Below are 14,591 nucleotides of genomic sequence, written 5' to 3' on the forward strand. Positions count from 1 at the left end.
TGATTGCAGAATTAATTGTGTTTGCATAGTGATGTTCAAGCACTGGAAACTGCAAAAGGAAAACTTCTGAATATCAATTATCATAATTATGATTACAGACTATTGAGAGAAAAAAGATCAGTCTTTTTTTCCTTTATTTTTCTTTAGTATGTGTTTTTCTGTGCACAGTGGTAGGATGAGAGCTCCAGTTCCTGTAAAAACTTAACTCTTTATTATAATCAACAGTGATCTAAATTTAATTGCCTTTCTGCCCTTATAAACTGATAAAATAAACAGCAATTGTGTGGATTCCATAAATCTTGTTACTAAAAAACTATGCAAAATCTCAAAACAAGCTGGAGTATACTTACACATTCGAATTAGTCTGAAGTTGTCCTTCACTTCCTTGCTATGGCAATGTACAACTCAAAATGCTTTACTTTGTTCACAAGCACATGTGCCATGGGACAGCTATCCTCTGATGAAATCTAAAACTAAAAATAAAACAGAATTAAAATAATGTATGAAACAGCAAATTAAAATAATACTGTTAAATGTTAAAATATTTTTTCTGATTGTACAAGTATCCCCACTCCATACAAAAGAAATCTTACTTAGGTCAGCAACAATAGTTAAACTGGTCATAAAAAATAATGAAAACGCTTGAGTGGAGAGTGATTAGAAGACCCAAGGTACTTCAAAAATCTAGTGATACAGAGAGATTAATTTTACTACAAAGATTATTACAATCTATATCACAAACCATAAAAATTTATATTCATTGCCTCAATAATGTTTTCTTTCTGTAATCAACAAAATCATATTTGAAAATGGGAAAGATGTTAGCATTCTTCACAAATGCTCTAATTCCTGTCCTGTGGGATCAGAATAAAATTAAGTCTTGCCATTTACCCATGAATTACGATGCTGATATGTACTAACAGGCGTTGTATGTGACACCATAAACAAACAATCACAGAAGAAAAACAGAACTATAATATCAGTATCAAATACTTCAAAGTTAAACAGAAAATTAAAAGGCCTGCTATATATGGTACAGAAAGGAAAGAAATGATGCAGCATCAATTCAGATAACTGATTCTTTCTCAACAAAAAGAATGTAGGACCAAAACATATTTAAGGTAATGTACATTCTTAGTCAGTGTTCTTCCCTCATGCCCTGCATCTTTTTTATATTCTGGGAACTTGCAAATACTGCAGCAAGAGCTCATAACAATACTCAGAACAGAGCGGGACAGCCTGAGTTGCAGCTGTGCATTACCTCATTTTCATTTATGCAGAAATCTCAGAAAACTAGTTAAATGCAATACTGGAAGCTAAAGCTACAAATGAGCTGGCCAGACCAATTACAAATGGACGGACAGTACAAATGATTCTGCCAGAGCCAAAAGTTTTGGCAAATTATTAACCTCAAAGATTTTAAAGATACAGGAGGTGCGTAAGAAAAATCATAAAGCTGGAATTACATAGTTTTCAAACTATAGTTGCAGCTACAGACAAGCCCTAACACAGAAAGGGGCAGTCTGCTGCCTACGGATCAGTTTACCTGTTCTTTTCTTCTTTGCTAATGCTTTCTTCATGGCAGAGCAAGCGGCGCAAAGAGCAGTCTGTGGCGAGGCCATGTGCTACACCAGCCTCCTCCTGTCACACTCTCTCCTTCAACTGCCTCGTGCCCTGCCATGCCGCGATGGACACCTTCTCATATGCCTCCCTATGCAGCTATTGCAACCACCGAGCTCAAAGGCTGGTTTTTAGGACCCTAGTCAAACAGCAGTCTTGATTATGTGCAAAGGAACTGTAATTTCAACAGTACTATGAAAAATACAAATCACATATATTAGACCTAAAACAATAATAATAATATTGAATCCACTAAGTCATGCTGTTTCCTGTTGAATGATGCCTGTTTTCAGACTTAACCTACTAATGTATTGTATGTTGTTCGTCCATCTGTTATTTACTGCTGATTAATACATTACACATAAACATAGCAAATCATAAAATATTAGCTCAGTATAAGCATTAGGTCAGGAAAGAGAAAAATCAAATCCTCCAATCCTATCACACTGTAGAATAATCAAAACTATACTGGTATTTTATGTATTTTTAAGCTTTTTATCTGTCTTTTTTTTCTATTTCATTTAATGCTCAGAATAATTCTAATGAAGATTTACATGCTAAAAATCATACGAAGACATCAGAATTTAGCCAAGAAGTCAGTACATTCTAAAAAAGATTGTGCTAAATTTTTTGACAGCAATTACTTAGTAGTTTTATCATAAATCAATAATTCTAAAGCATAATCATAAAATAAGAACAACTGATAGTCTTTCATAAGGCCCAGCATTGCAGAATACGCTGCATACTGAAGAAACAGAATAAGCTTTGACTTCAGTTCTAAAAGTAGCATTTCATAACTGAGCAAAAAAAGCTTGCTTTTGATCTTAGTTTATTAGATCCAGATCAGAGAATAGAATGAACTATTTATCTTTAAAAAGTAGTATCTTTTTTGATTATATGTCATAGCAAAAAATCTTATCTTTGTCTTAGAAGCCTGAGACTAATGACGACAACATTAGGAGTCTTGTGAACCTTGACAGCAGTTCAGCCAATTATGTGATGAACAATGAAGAGGGACTCTTCTCCACTCCTTTGCAACACTTCTAGAAAACATAATTCTGAAAATCTAAATGGAGTCATTGCTTTTCACTCCTGTGGGCAGAGATATAATTCTGCAGATATGCATTCTAACTGGGTTTTCTAATGACTCCATTCATTTCTCAATCTTTTTAATAGGATTGCCAGAGAGGACAGCTCTCATCTCTGGCATATTTCTCTTCCAAAAGGACAAACTCATCTGCGCTATTATTCAAGCCTTCCAACACCGCATTTTGGTCATCGCAACTTGTCAAATTAAATAAACTAATACTGCAATTTAAAAACAAAAAAGACAAAGACAAAGAAGACACTGTGTGATTCCTGAATTTCCACAGCACAATTTGTGAAGTCAAACCTGTTTTTAAAAGTAACTCCTCACCTCCAAAACATAGAAGGATACATACTAATCTCAGGCCAGTAACTGTCACTTACTCTGGAGACAATTTTGCATTTGATTTAGGAGGGTAAGGAAATAATGAAGTACCACCACACATAGTATTTCTGAAATACAGATATTTTCTATTGAATGAGTAAAATCAGTTTTTGAGCAGGTCACACACGTATTCATGCAAAAAAATATGCCAAATGATTTAGCAAATTCTTAGTTTTAGAGGTTGTAAACAGGCTTTTAACAACAAGAGGAGTATAAGGAAAAGAAAAACAGCATGAGAATAAATGGATTTTCTATCAGTTTAAGGGAAATCTCTTCTTGATTACCAATGATATATCACCACGGTGCACAAAACTGTAACTAAGAATAACAACATGAAATTGCTACTAAACTTTATTTTTTTAAAAAAAAAGCACAGCTAGTGAGAAGTTTAATTTCTTTGCATATATGTGAAATATGTATGCGAGTTCTTATCTGAAAGAAAATGGCAGGTTTGCTCCCTCCCAGAACTTAGATTAAGGAGTAACCAGTGGATTACAAAGAGACTCCCGAAACAAAGGAGTCTGCTTGAGAAGAACTATGAAAGAAGCATGAAAATTTGTTATGGGTAAAGGCCTTTGAGTAAAAGAACATAGTCAAAACCTGGTCTGGCATTTCCAAAAGTCGCCTTGTCAGCAGCTTCAGGGACTTGTTAAATGTTGTGACTCACATGGCTAACAAGTGTTTGGACAAACAGCAGGGGCTTTGTGTTCAAATGCTGTCACTCGTATCGATAGGTGAAAACTGTAATGTGCGAAGCCTCACACAACTCTTACGTTCAACTCTGTGTGCCAGTGCAAGATTCACGTTTCACTTAATTATTCTAGCAGCAATAGACATGAACAATAAACATAGACTGATAAACAGAACTACATCTCTTCATAGCAGTAAAAAAGTTATTAGAATTCTCAAGCTCTACAACTGCGTGAATTCAAAGGCTAACGAATAGACCTTATATATAAAGGATCTGCATACAGTTTTTCTATTACTCAGTCAATAAATACGTATCCCTCTATGAATTAAGACATTCCGAGCCGATTCATTTGATCATAATTGCCTCAAATGTGAGAAGTGAAATTATTAAAGCTAAAGGAACATATTTCACCGCTGTAGTGATTTCTTCTTAAAGTCTTCATCTGCCACCGTTTCCAAAGTGTCTCCATTTTAACAAACTCTTGAGGAAACAGAACAGCATTATAAATGTAATCTGCCACCTGCTCCTACAATAGAAAATTTAATTGTCTCACAGCTTAAAGAAGAAAAGAAATGGCCAGATTCATTATTCATTTGTAAAGAGCAAGTGGAAAAAAAAAACCTGAAGACAGGGCTTGGACTTTGATAGAGTCAACTTTCTTTAAACAAGAGAAAATATCAGAAAGAGTGAAAATACTTCAGTGAGTGAAAACAGGGTCCATATCACAAAGAACACTTGTTATTTGATAGAAAGCCTTCCTTTGAACACTTAGTAAACAAAATCAAAAGCTTAGATTTTGTCTACAGATATCATTGGTACTAATCCAAACCATCCAATTCTTTTAACACACTAATTTCAAATTCATTGGACTCAGAGGCAGTGAGTGCAGTTCATTTGCATGACATTTTCTGACAAGCTACAAAATGAGAACTAAATCCATTTACCAATGGGTTTAGTAACAATGTCCATTGAACATGATTATTCAGCGATCCTACTGAACATCATCATCTATCGATAACTGAGTGCACAAAGCCAAGGGACCAGATAGTCATGGAAGGAGAGTGAACAAACAGGTCACAGCCCCTTTACTAATTTACTTAACATATTATCTATTGATTTCAACTGAGTGATTTGTCTTAATGTGGATTTCTTATTTAGGGAAATATTGATTAAAAAATACCAACAAACTGACCCATTTCTTCTTGAGGAAGAAACAGTTATTCCCCAAATTCATAAAAAACCCCTATTCTTAATATAAAACAACTTTCCTGGGACTCATAGAATGAATCCATCTGAACATACCTTTTTTCTGTCATGCACTATTTGCATCACTCTCAACACTATACATACATACTTCTTGGGCAGCTTCGTATCTAATGATGACAGCTTTGCAGATTGTGAACAGGCAGCAAACATTCAAAATCAGTTTTAATGAAAAATAATAAACTTAATCTAAAATCATTAATTGAAAAATGTTAATCAACATACCTCAGTTCAGAATTTATTCTGAACAGCATATGACACTGTTTGTGGTCTTTTATTGGGTACCTCATTAAATTGGTCCACCCAGGCAAAGTCATGATTTTTAATATTACAAATATTTGTCTTGGGCTAATTTTTCATAATTTGAGATTAAATATTCACCTCACTAAATTCATCCTAGGAAAACTGAACCCTTCATATATTAGCCAGTATATACAGAATCATAAGAACAGACACATGAAAAATTTCCTTACAAGTCCAAACACATATTTGAATGGCAAATATATTGATTATCTGAAGCTAACAAAACTCCTCCTTTTGTTTCCCTCCCTATGTGTCTCTCAGTGCTTTTGTATAGGTACTTGACAGCTATTTGCATAATATTTTTTATTACACACAAAATACTTCAAAGAAAAGCTAGCCACACTTCAACTTTGCAGTTTCCTTTGTTCTGCTGAAGTAATACCAGAAACTATATACCTCTATCAACACCTTTTGTGAGATGCAAACACGTGGTTATTTGAAAGTTTTCACCATCAGCAGCGCTGGCCTCAAATGACTAAATTTAAGCTTTTGGTACCATTTGGCTCTTCCGTTGGCTTGCATTGCCACCAAAGGTAAGCACATGCAGAAAGAACTGTGGGACAACAGAAGTGAGAGCACCTGCCCAAGAAGAGCAAACTGTAACTCTCCTTTAGTCTTGAAAGATAAAGGATGATTCAGACCTCTTTTATATTGGCATTGATCAGAAGAAAATTAGCTCAAAAATAAATGGATATACAGCAAGAATCAGACCTCCTGAGCTATAAACCACATTCTCTTTCAAAATGAAGATACATTTCTCTTAAAGCCCTCTTAATTTTCACATCTTTTTCACAACGAACCACATTGACTATGAATTTAAGTGTTGTATACAACAAATGCAGCAAACAGCAAAGCAGTGGTAGAGTGGTAGAACCCAGACGGCTTATCTTTGGTCCCTTCCTGCCATTCAGCCAACAAAAAGTATCAAAAAAGCCATTTATAACATGATATTCCCCAGAATAGTTGGAATAATAATACCTCTAGTATCTTTAGTTCCAAGGTGAAGCAGCCAGTTAACAAAAATACTGTTGAACTGCTTTGATTCTTGCACCTTGTGCTTCATGTTATATTTGGCAAGAAAAGCAAAGACTGTATTTCACCTATTACATTATTCTTTTACATGTGATACATTTTTTCATCCACAATGGTTTACTGAAGTATAGAAATCTATTAGTATTTCCTATTCCCACTATAAAAAAAAAAATCCCTCAAATCTTAAATTACATTGTTTCCACCTAATGCATACTAAAACTAGGTTAAGTAAGATTAGTACCAAAAACAAGTTAAAAATAGATTTATTGACAAGAGAGAGATGGATTTAAATGTTATATATTCTGGAGGTTGGGTAGGGGAAGAAGAGACTAAGAGGTCTCACAAGGGGATTAGACTTCGCTACTTAAAATATTAAGTGACAATCAATCAAACAAGAATGTGTGGGAAGCACAGTTTTGCACGACTGCTCTTTTAGGATTTGTTTTCTTCAAAATTTGCATTCCTTCCTGCATGCATTCCAGATATACGTATGTTGGCTTTTTAATGATTAGAAATGGCTTTGATCTTGACTACTTGAAGAAACATAAAGATATAAACAGTGTGAGCGGATATGATTAATCCTAGTAATGACAAACATAACAAAAATCCAAGATAAGCTTTTCTGAATTTTTCAAACATACCTTCGAATATTCAGTCTTTAGTTCATGCCAGTCAAATAAGAATGATATACAGAAGAATTCAGAAATGTAGGAGCATTCAAGGTCCCCAAATACCACTAGTGCCAACTTATCAAAGATAAAAAGCTAGGAAATCAGAAATATCAGCTTTCTGCTTGCATAGCTGCCACTCTCCTTGTAGATAGAAGAAAGAGCAAGAAAACATCATTCCTGCTGCAAAATGACTGTCAAAATAATGAAATAATATGCAATGGCCAGGTACAATAATGAAAATACTGAACTGTTTTAAGCAATTGTCACCAGTAGATAATAAGAACTGCCTTATAGCCATGTTTTGATGGCTCATTATAAGGTATGAAAATATAACTCTTTTAGAGGAATTTTTAATAGGACACCTTAGAAATGTGGTCCTAAGTCTTCATCAAGAGGAACCAATTTTCTGTATGTGTGTGAACAGGGAGATAAAGGGAAACAAGAGAAATAGCTGTTACAGTTAAAAGAAGAATTTTATAAATGCTTTAAAGGCAAAAGAAGAAACGCCCAAGACATCACCAACATCTTATCTTTAGACCTCAACCTCTAAGAAGCCAGCAACTCCAAGAGATATCTGACACACAAAATAGTAACTTTTAAGGTCCTGAGTATTTTAGGGGAGCACTGCAGAAACCTGAGCTCTCATCTCCTCATGCACATAAAATACATCATATATGCATATATATGTAATCTGACCTAAACGCCTAACCTTTTTTTCAAAAGCAGCTTGGCTACCTTCTATTTAATCTATCCATTTGATTCTTTATAGCCAAACTAAAGAAAACTAAATGGAGTATCAGAGTAAAAAGGAAAAGTATGGCCTCATTGCTCCAACAAGTAATATTTCAGAGAATTCTGTAGCATTTTTCAGTACTCAACGGGCTTCTTAAAATCCTGGAAGACAAATTTCCTTTCCTGCCATTACCGGTCATCCAATACTTTTCACAGGCTTTTTGCATTCTTCACTGGCTGTTCAACTATAAGGAAAACTAACTTAAAAAATAAAAAGGCAGTATAGCAAAAGAGAATAAAGATTTAGGACTAAACAATTAAACACATGTACACTTTTCAATAAAAATGTCAAATTCATGGAGGCAAGACTGTATAATGTCACAGGGAAGAAAGTTTCCAAAATTATTTATTTTAGTAGTTTCATAATGAAACACATGAACACAAAGCAGTTCATTAGTTACTTTACTTCCTCCCTTTCCACTTATTTTTTTCTTCCTCTCCACCAGTATTTGTCCTGACTTCTCATCAAAAATACAAAAAACCCCAAATACATACACTCCACCATTCATAAGCACATGTGTGGACTGAAACAATTTCATTTCTTCCAAAATACAGTTTTCTATTTTGATCGGCTATACAAGCTATTCATGAGAAAAGTACTTCCACTAATTGCACAAAATAACTATACTACGTCTTGTTACTCAGTGAAGCCTGTATTTCAGTAATAATCTTCTGATACTAATGATGTTTCTACTCAGTGGAGGAGTAAAAACACCTCATTAAGTTAACCATGTAATTCTTAGATATTTCCAATAAATTGTTAAGCTTTGATCTTCTGAAAAGCACAGCAAATAGTAACTATATGATTGTTATTTTCAAAACATTTGACAAAACTTTTATCCACACAGAGTGCATATACAGTAGAAAAATTGACACATATATAAAAATACATACTTCAGCATCCCATTGTGACTGAGAAAATGCACAGAATGTTAGTACCAGTGCTTGACCCCTAGACTGGTCAAAAATAAGGTAAGTAATGCTCTGAAGTTTTGCTTTAAAAGCTGCATGTATCTGGAGAAGGGGAGGCAGGCAGGTTTGTCCTTAACATGATTTATCTTCAGCTACCTCCTTGTTACACAAGCCTAATTATTTTTCCATCTATCTTCCTGACTCTGACATTTTGAACTGAAGAGACACTGGATAATAAAACTTAGAAGGACAAAAAAACAAGCTGATCTCTAAGCTCCAAACTAAACAAGTGTGCATGCACACACAGAAAAATATAAAATTGAACAGCCAGCAAAAAAAGCAAAATATTCTAACAGGTTTTTTTAGTTTTATTTTAGCAGTTTCTTACTTGGGTCAACACACGGAGACCATCTGGAAACTTCAAACAGCACAGCAACACACCCAGCTATCAGCTCCATGGTCTCCAACACAGCAAGACCTCTGTCAGCCTTTTAGCCTGTTTACAACATTAGTATTGCTAATTCTCATCTCAGATCTGGCAGTTGATACTTTTTACTAGCTTCCAGATCAGATTCTCTCTCTATCTGAAACTGTCAGAACTTTTGCAACTGGACCTTATATAGAGAGTAATTAAAAACATTCCTTTTGAGACAGAAGTACCATGAGGGACCAGGATGAAGGCGAAACCTTCCTGCAAGACATGTTTGTAGGCAGAATCAGCACTGGCACTGAGCACCCCACGCTTTAAACAGCCGAGGTACTAACTGTGCCTAACAACAAGGAAAACTCTAAATGAGGTATACACCGTTCACCACTGCAACACTGGAGTTTGCTGACCCACAGATGCTCCTAATTAGTTCCGCAGACCTATTTATTTAATTAAGTAAATGGGAGTGCAGCTGAACGTTGTTTGAACATACTGTGCCAGTACAAAAAAAAAAAGAAGAAGAAGAAGAAGAAAAAACACCCCCTGTATTTATCTAAGAGGATGACATACATATGCAGTTTGTCTCCTGGAAAATTTGAACAAATCTGAAAGAATTACTGAAATAAATGTATTTATAAAGAAAGCTTAACAAACCACACAAAAAAAGGCAGAAGATATAAATCTGCATTTTTTTTTTCTCTTAAGGCATGTATTAAAACCCTGATGAGGAGGTAGCAGAGCGATTTCCAGCTGACAGCTGACACAGCTTGGTGTCTCCATGGTCACCTTTGGGCCAGCAGCAAAAGGGACCTGTGCCATTGGCCTGAATATGCTTTTAATACGTGTGCTTTGTAGCTTTCAAAACCCAAATATGGACTTAGAAAGTTAAAGATTACCTCAGCCACCTGCAGAAGGAGGGGTCAGCATACAGATGATATAAAGACAGCACGTAGCGTGCACATGGTGGCTCTCTAACATTAGGAGAAAGCTTGAAAATCATATCCATTCTTGTTTGCACTCACAGGGTTTGGGACTTCAACTATCTTTTGCAATTAAATCTATCAAACTTCAAGCTCCCAATTAAAAATTTTCAAATGCATCATGCTCCAGGGTGTCTGAAATTAAAAACCACTTTACATGTTTGTCAAGTCCTCTTTTGTAATTTTGTTTTACAGCGTTGCTCTTTCTGCTGTGGTAAGTGCTGCCAACCCCTGAAGAAGGAGGAAAAAAGCCTCTCAGCCGGCTCCCTCCGCAGGGCGCCGCTCCTGCCCGCGGCGTCGCACTGCCCTGTCACGGGCGCCCGCTCCGGGCGGGGGGAAGGGGCAGGGCGGGCGTCGCCTCGCCGCCCCTCCCAAGCGACGAGCCGAGGAGGCCGCGGCGCAGCACCGCCTTCGCGCCCTGTCTGTGGGCGCGGGCGCTCGCGCCAGTAACGGCTCGCGCCAGTAACGGCTGCGGCCGCACCGCCCGCGGCGCCGCGGCTGTGGAGCAGCCCCGGATTGTAATTCCTCTTGTCTTTCAAGTCTCGGCTGAATTTTCAGCGTTAATTTCTTTCAGTGAAAAAAACAGCATGTTCAGCCAGGCAAAGACATTTCATCACCTCCCTCCTGAAGTGGGACTTACGGGGCATGGGCTGGTGGCACCCCTTTTCAACCATGGTTAGCTAACCATAAAACCTGAAAATACCTTTGTAAGCTTTGTAAGCTCACTTTTAAATATTTTCAATGAAAAAATCAATTTATTGTCAGTTTTTCATTCTGTGTCCCTTAGTTTATGTATGCAGATTTGAAATGAAACTTTTCAGGTTGCTGAAAAATAAACAAAAAGTTTCCGAATTATCGGAAGACAGGAAAAATAATTATCTGTAGAGCTGAGAAGCAAGCAAAGAATATGCCGTACTCTTGTGGGCCTGTATATAGCCACTTCAGAAATACACTTTTCCCACATCTTCACATTTTGCTTTCAGTTGGCTCAACTGTGATAAGCAACGCCACTGTTTTATGTTATGCCTTTTTCCAATTTATATTCGTATAAGTTACAAACTATGTATTTCACTATATTTATCTCTCCTATAGTATTCTGAAAGAAACCGCATGCTTTTTATTACTAGCTGTGGCATCAGTTGTGAAGAGACAGGGAGCAACACCCAGCAGGTACTTCCATCTTCAGAGCGGGACTGACGCTTCCTTTCGGAGTAGGATTTATACTTCTTTCATTAAGAAACCTCTTTCATCCATAGTAAATATTTACTTGGACCCTCATAGGGGAGGCATTCATGCCTAGAAGAAGGGTTTGTTTGGGAAACAAACTGTAAATGTTTACTGGCCACTCAGATTATTAGAACCGGTCATTTTGTTTCTTTCAGGTGCTTAGGAAAAATTAGCCACTGACCCCAGCCCCATGCTAAATTCAAAGACAGTTGTTCATTTTTTCCCACTTTTAATAATGAAAAATGGGAGAAACAGAACAGCTGATTTGTTTTATTTAGTCTCGAGCTGCCGATGAAACTGTAATTCCTTTTTCCTCCCCAGTGGCTTCATTAGCCTATAGAGAAAGGCAAAAGCTATGAAACAACCTACATTTCAAATACAAATGTGCTGAGGTTGAGAGAGAGAAAATGTCCTACCCCAAGCCTTCCTTTGCCATATACCGATACTGTAGGTCACTATTTAAATTAACAGCTGCCATTTTAGTTAACTTGAATTCCTGTTTTATCTTTCAAAGGAGGACCCAGGGACTACAGACAATGCCATACTAGCTTTTCTCTATAAATGTAATCCATTTAAAATATATATTTAGGACTCAAATAGAAGTTAAAACAGAAGCATGAATGCAGTTCACAATAAAATTGTACAGTACAAGTCAAAGTCACATAGTAGGCATAAAAGTAATATGTAGAACCTTCAGTACGAGTTACATTTGACTGGTGCAATGATAGGGGCAGATCAGAATCCTGTGCTTTTCTGTTTCCATCAGTTATGTAAGGGACGATTTTTTTTTTCCATTCAACATCAATTCTGCAATCAACGCTTATAATATGGGTAGTATTTTATTTACTTAGTTTTGCAAAACATCATGTTTTGATATTATATTCCTTCTGCAGGCCCTTGAAAATTAAAACGTGTTCAGAGAGAAACGTAAATACTTGACATTGATCTGTTAACTTTGTAAGTGCTCACTCTTACCCTGAACCCAGCATCAATACTAATACTTAAATTTCACAAACTGCGTACTATCTTGAGAACAAGACAGAACCATGTCTGGTTGTTGTGTTAGCTTTTATACTTTGTAAAATAAAATCTGCATTCTTTGATGAGACAAAGGTAAAGTTTCTGGGAATACTCTGGATTTATTCTACCAGAACAGGGACTATGAAGACATCTGGAAGACAAATAGGAATCTACCCTAACCAAACTCAGGTTAGCACCCAGGGAGATATTTCTAATGCTTCCTTTGAAGAAGCATAAGCATTATTCTGCGCAAATAAATAGTTGAAGGGAATAATCTGAATCACCATTGAAGAAAATGTAACGAATTCCTCCTCTTCAAGAAGTTATGAAATATTTCTTTGTGTGTTTTCCTGTATTTTTCCTCAGGGTAAAAATTATTAATTCACTTTCTACCTAGAAAAAGTTCCCAGGCAGGCTTGTGGAAGGCACTCTAGCAACAGTCAGGTCCCCAAAATCAGGTGATCAAGCGTTTGGTTTGGTTTTGGTAAACCTATGTCAATTTTGTAATACCTGCCATACACTATGGAGTTTTTACATAAAGTGCAAACTCATGAAATAATAGAACAAGTTTAGTCATAAAATAGAACAGGTTTCATTATTGCTTTTCCATATTTAAACAGGTTCCATATTTTCAGAATTGCCTTGGAAACAGTCATATCAGGCGCATGATAATCATGTTTTAAAAAACATATAATTTTAGGAAAATTTCAAGATAAATTAACTGTATAGGCAATACACTCAAAGTATTTATAATCAAGAATACTCCGTTACAAAATTAACATAAAATTATTAATCTTTAAAAAAAATTATCATCACAAATGACACCACCACTTTTTGTCACTGACAAAAACTCCTAAGTAACTTCTAAGAGTCTCACTGCAGTTAGGTACTGAGATACATTTTCAGATCTGGCCATAAGTTTACCAGTGGGCATGAAAAGAATCACGAGGGATGACAGGAAGAAATGACCTCTCACTTGCCAGTAAAGAACTAAATAAACTAAGTCATGCGCTTGCTATGCTTATTATGACAAGTCAGTATCTCCTTTGGGTTTCGGGAATTTCTTTTTTTCTTTTGCTGCCATCAAACTATACACTTTACATTTTAATGCTACTACACTTCTTAACACAACACTCTTTAACTAGTAAGTAATTTCATTTCCTGAATGCAAACTAGATTGCAGAAGAGGTTAATAAGTAGAACACAGAATTATATATTTCACATAGGCAAAAAAATTAACAATGTGCTTTTGTTTTTCTTTTTGGCTTGTATCCAGTTACTCATCTTTGTACATACAGCCTTGGTCCCTAGCATACCAGTATTTTTTTTTTTTCTAACAAAAAAAATGTTCTGGAACCTCTTAAAAAGAGAGAAAAGCCACAACAATTAAAAACATATATTGAGCTATTTCATATACAACTGTTTCTCACAGAGCTGATTTGATTGCACTTCAAAAATGACTCAGTCAAGTACAAAAAGACAAGTCAGTGCAGTAAATAGTGTTCATGGCATATATTTAAGCCAACTAATTTAAGACAACCCATTCTACTTTTGTATCAATATCCTACCTACGTCAGGATTAGTAAAGAGGCCGTCAGCCTCATGTTTTCTCCTGAAAGTTAGCTTAAATGCTACCAATGTATATCTACAGATCTCAAGTACAACCAGTCTGTCTTGGTTTATTATTTTCAACACATACTTTGTATGTATCTAACTTTGATCAGAGTAACAAAAAGTCTTAATAGTAGTATATACCTGCTGTAAAACAAAGATCCATAACGGAGCAGGGCGATTTTAACTTTGAACTGCCTACAGACAGTCCACTTCAAACTGGAAATGCAGTAAAGTGCATCAGTCTGCACCCAAGGACCATAGGTCAAGTCACAGCATGTGATGGGACCAAGGCAAACATGGTATAGAAAAAAGTCATGAGTGCACACTACTCAGCTGAACTCAGTTCAAGCATCTTCTCAGGTTTTTATGTCCTTTCCTTTTCCTTTTTTATACGGCGTATTACCATGGATCTGAACTGGAAGCCCAGAGGAAGAAGATATATTCCCCCCAGCCCGCCTCCGTTTCCTCACTAAAGGTAGAGAAAAAAACCCAGTAACACGTATCTATGGTCCTCACATGCTGTGTATCGAAAAATACAAAGGAACAAACACTTCACTTCTCCCTTTCC

The 14,591-nt window shown here is 36.1% G+C and overlaps 1 long non-coding RNA gene across 1 annotated transcript in view; it reads right to left on the bottom strand.

The window, feature by feature from the left end:
* Nucleotides 1-356: 356 nt before the first annotated feature.
* Nucleotides 357-14,591, bottom strand: part of LOC135329516 (uncharacterized) — a 113,636-nt gene continuing 99,401 nt past the window's right edge. The window contains exon 3 of the long non-coding RNA XR_010390950.1: nucleotides 357-473. This is a non-coding gene — a long non-coding RNA (uncharacterized LOC135329516). The remainder of the gene's footprint in view (nucleotides 474-14,591) is intronic.

The sequence above is a fragment of the Dromaius novaehollandiae genome, chromosome 11 (genome assembly GCF_036370855.1).
Source record: "Dromaius novaehollandiae isolate bDroNov1 chromosome 11, bDroNov1.hap1, whole genome shotgun sequence".
NCBI lineage: Eukaryota > Metazoa > Chordata > Aves > Casuariiformes > Dromaiidae > Dromaius > Dromaius novaehollandiae.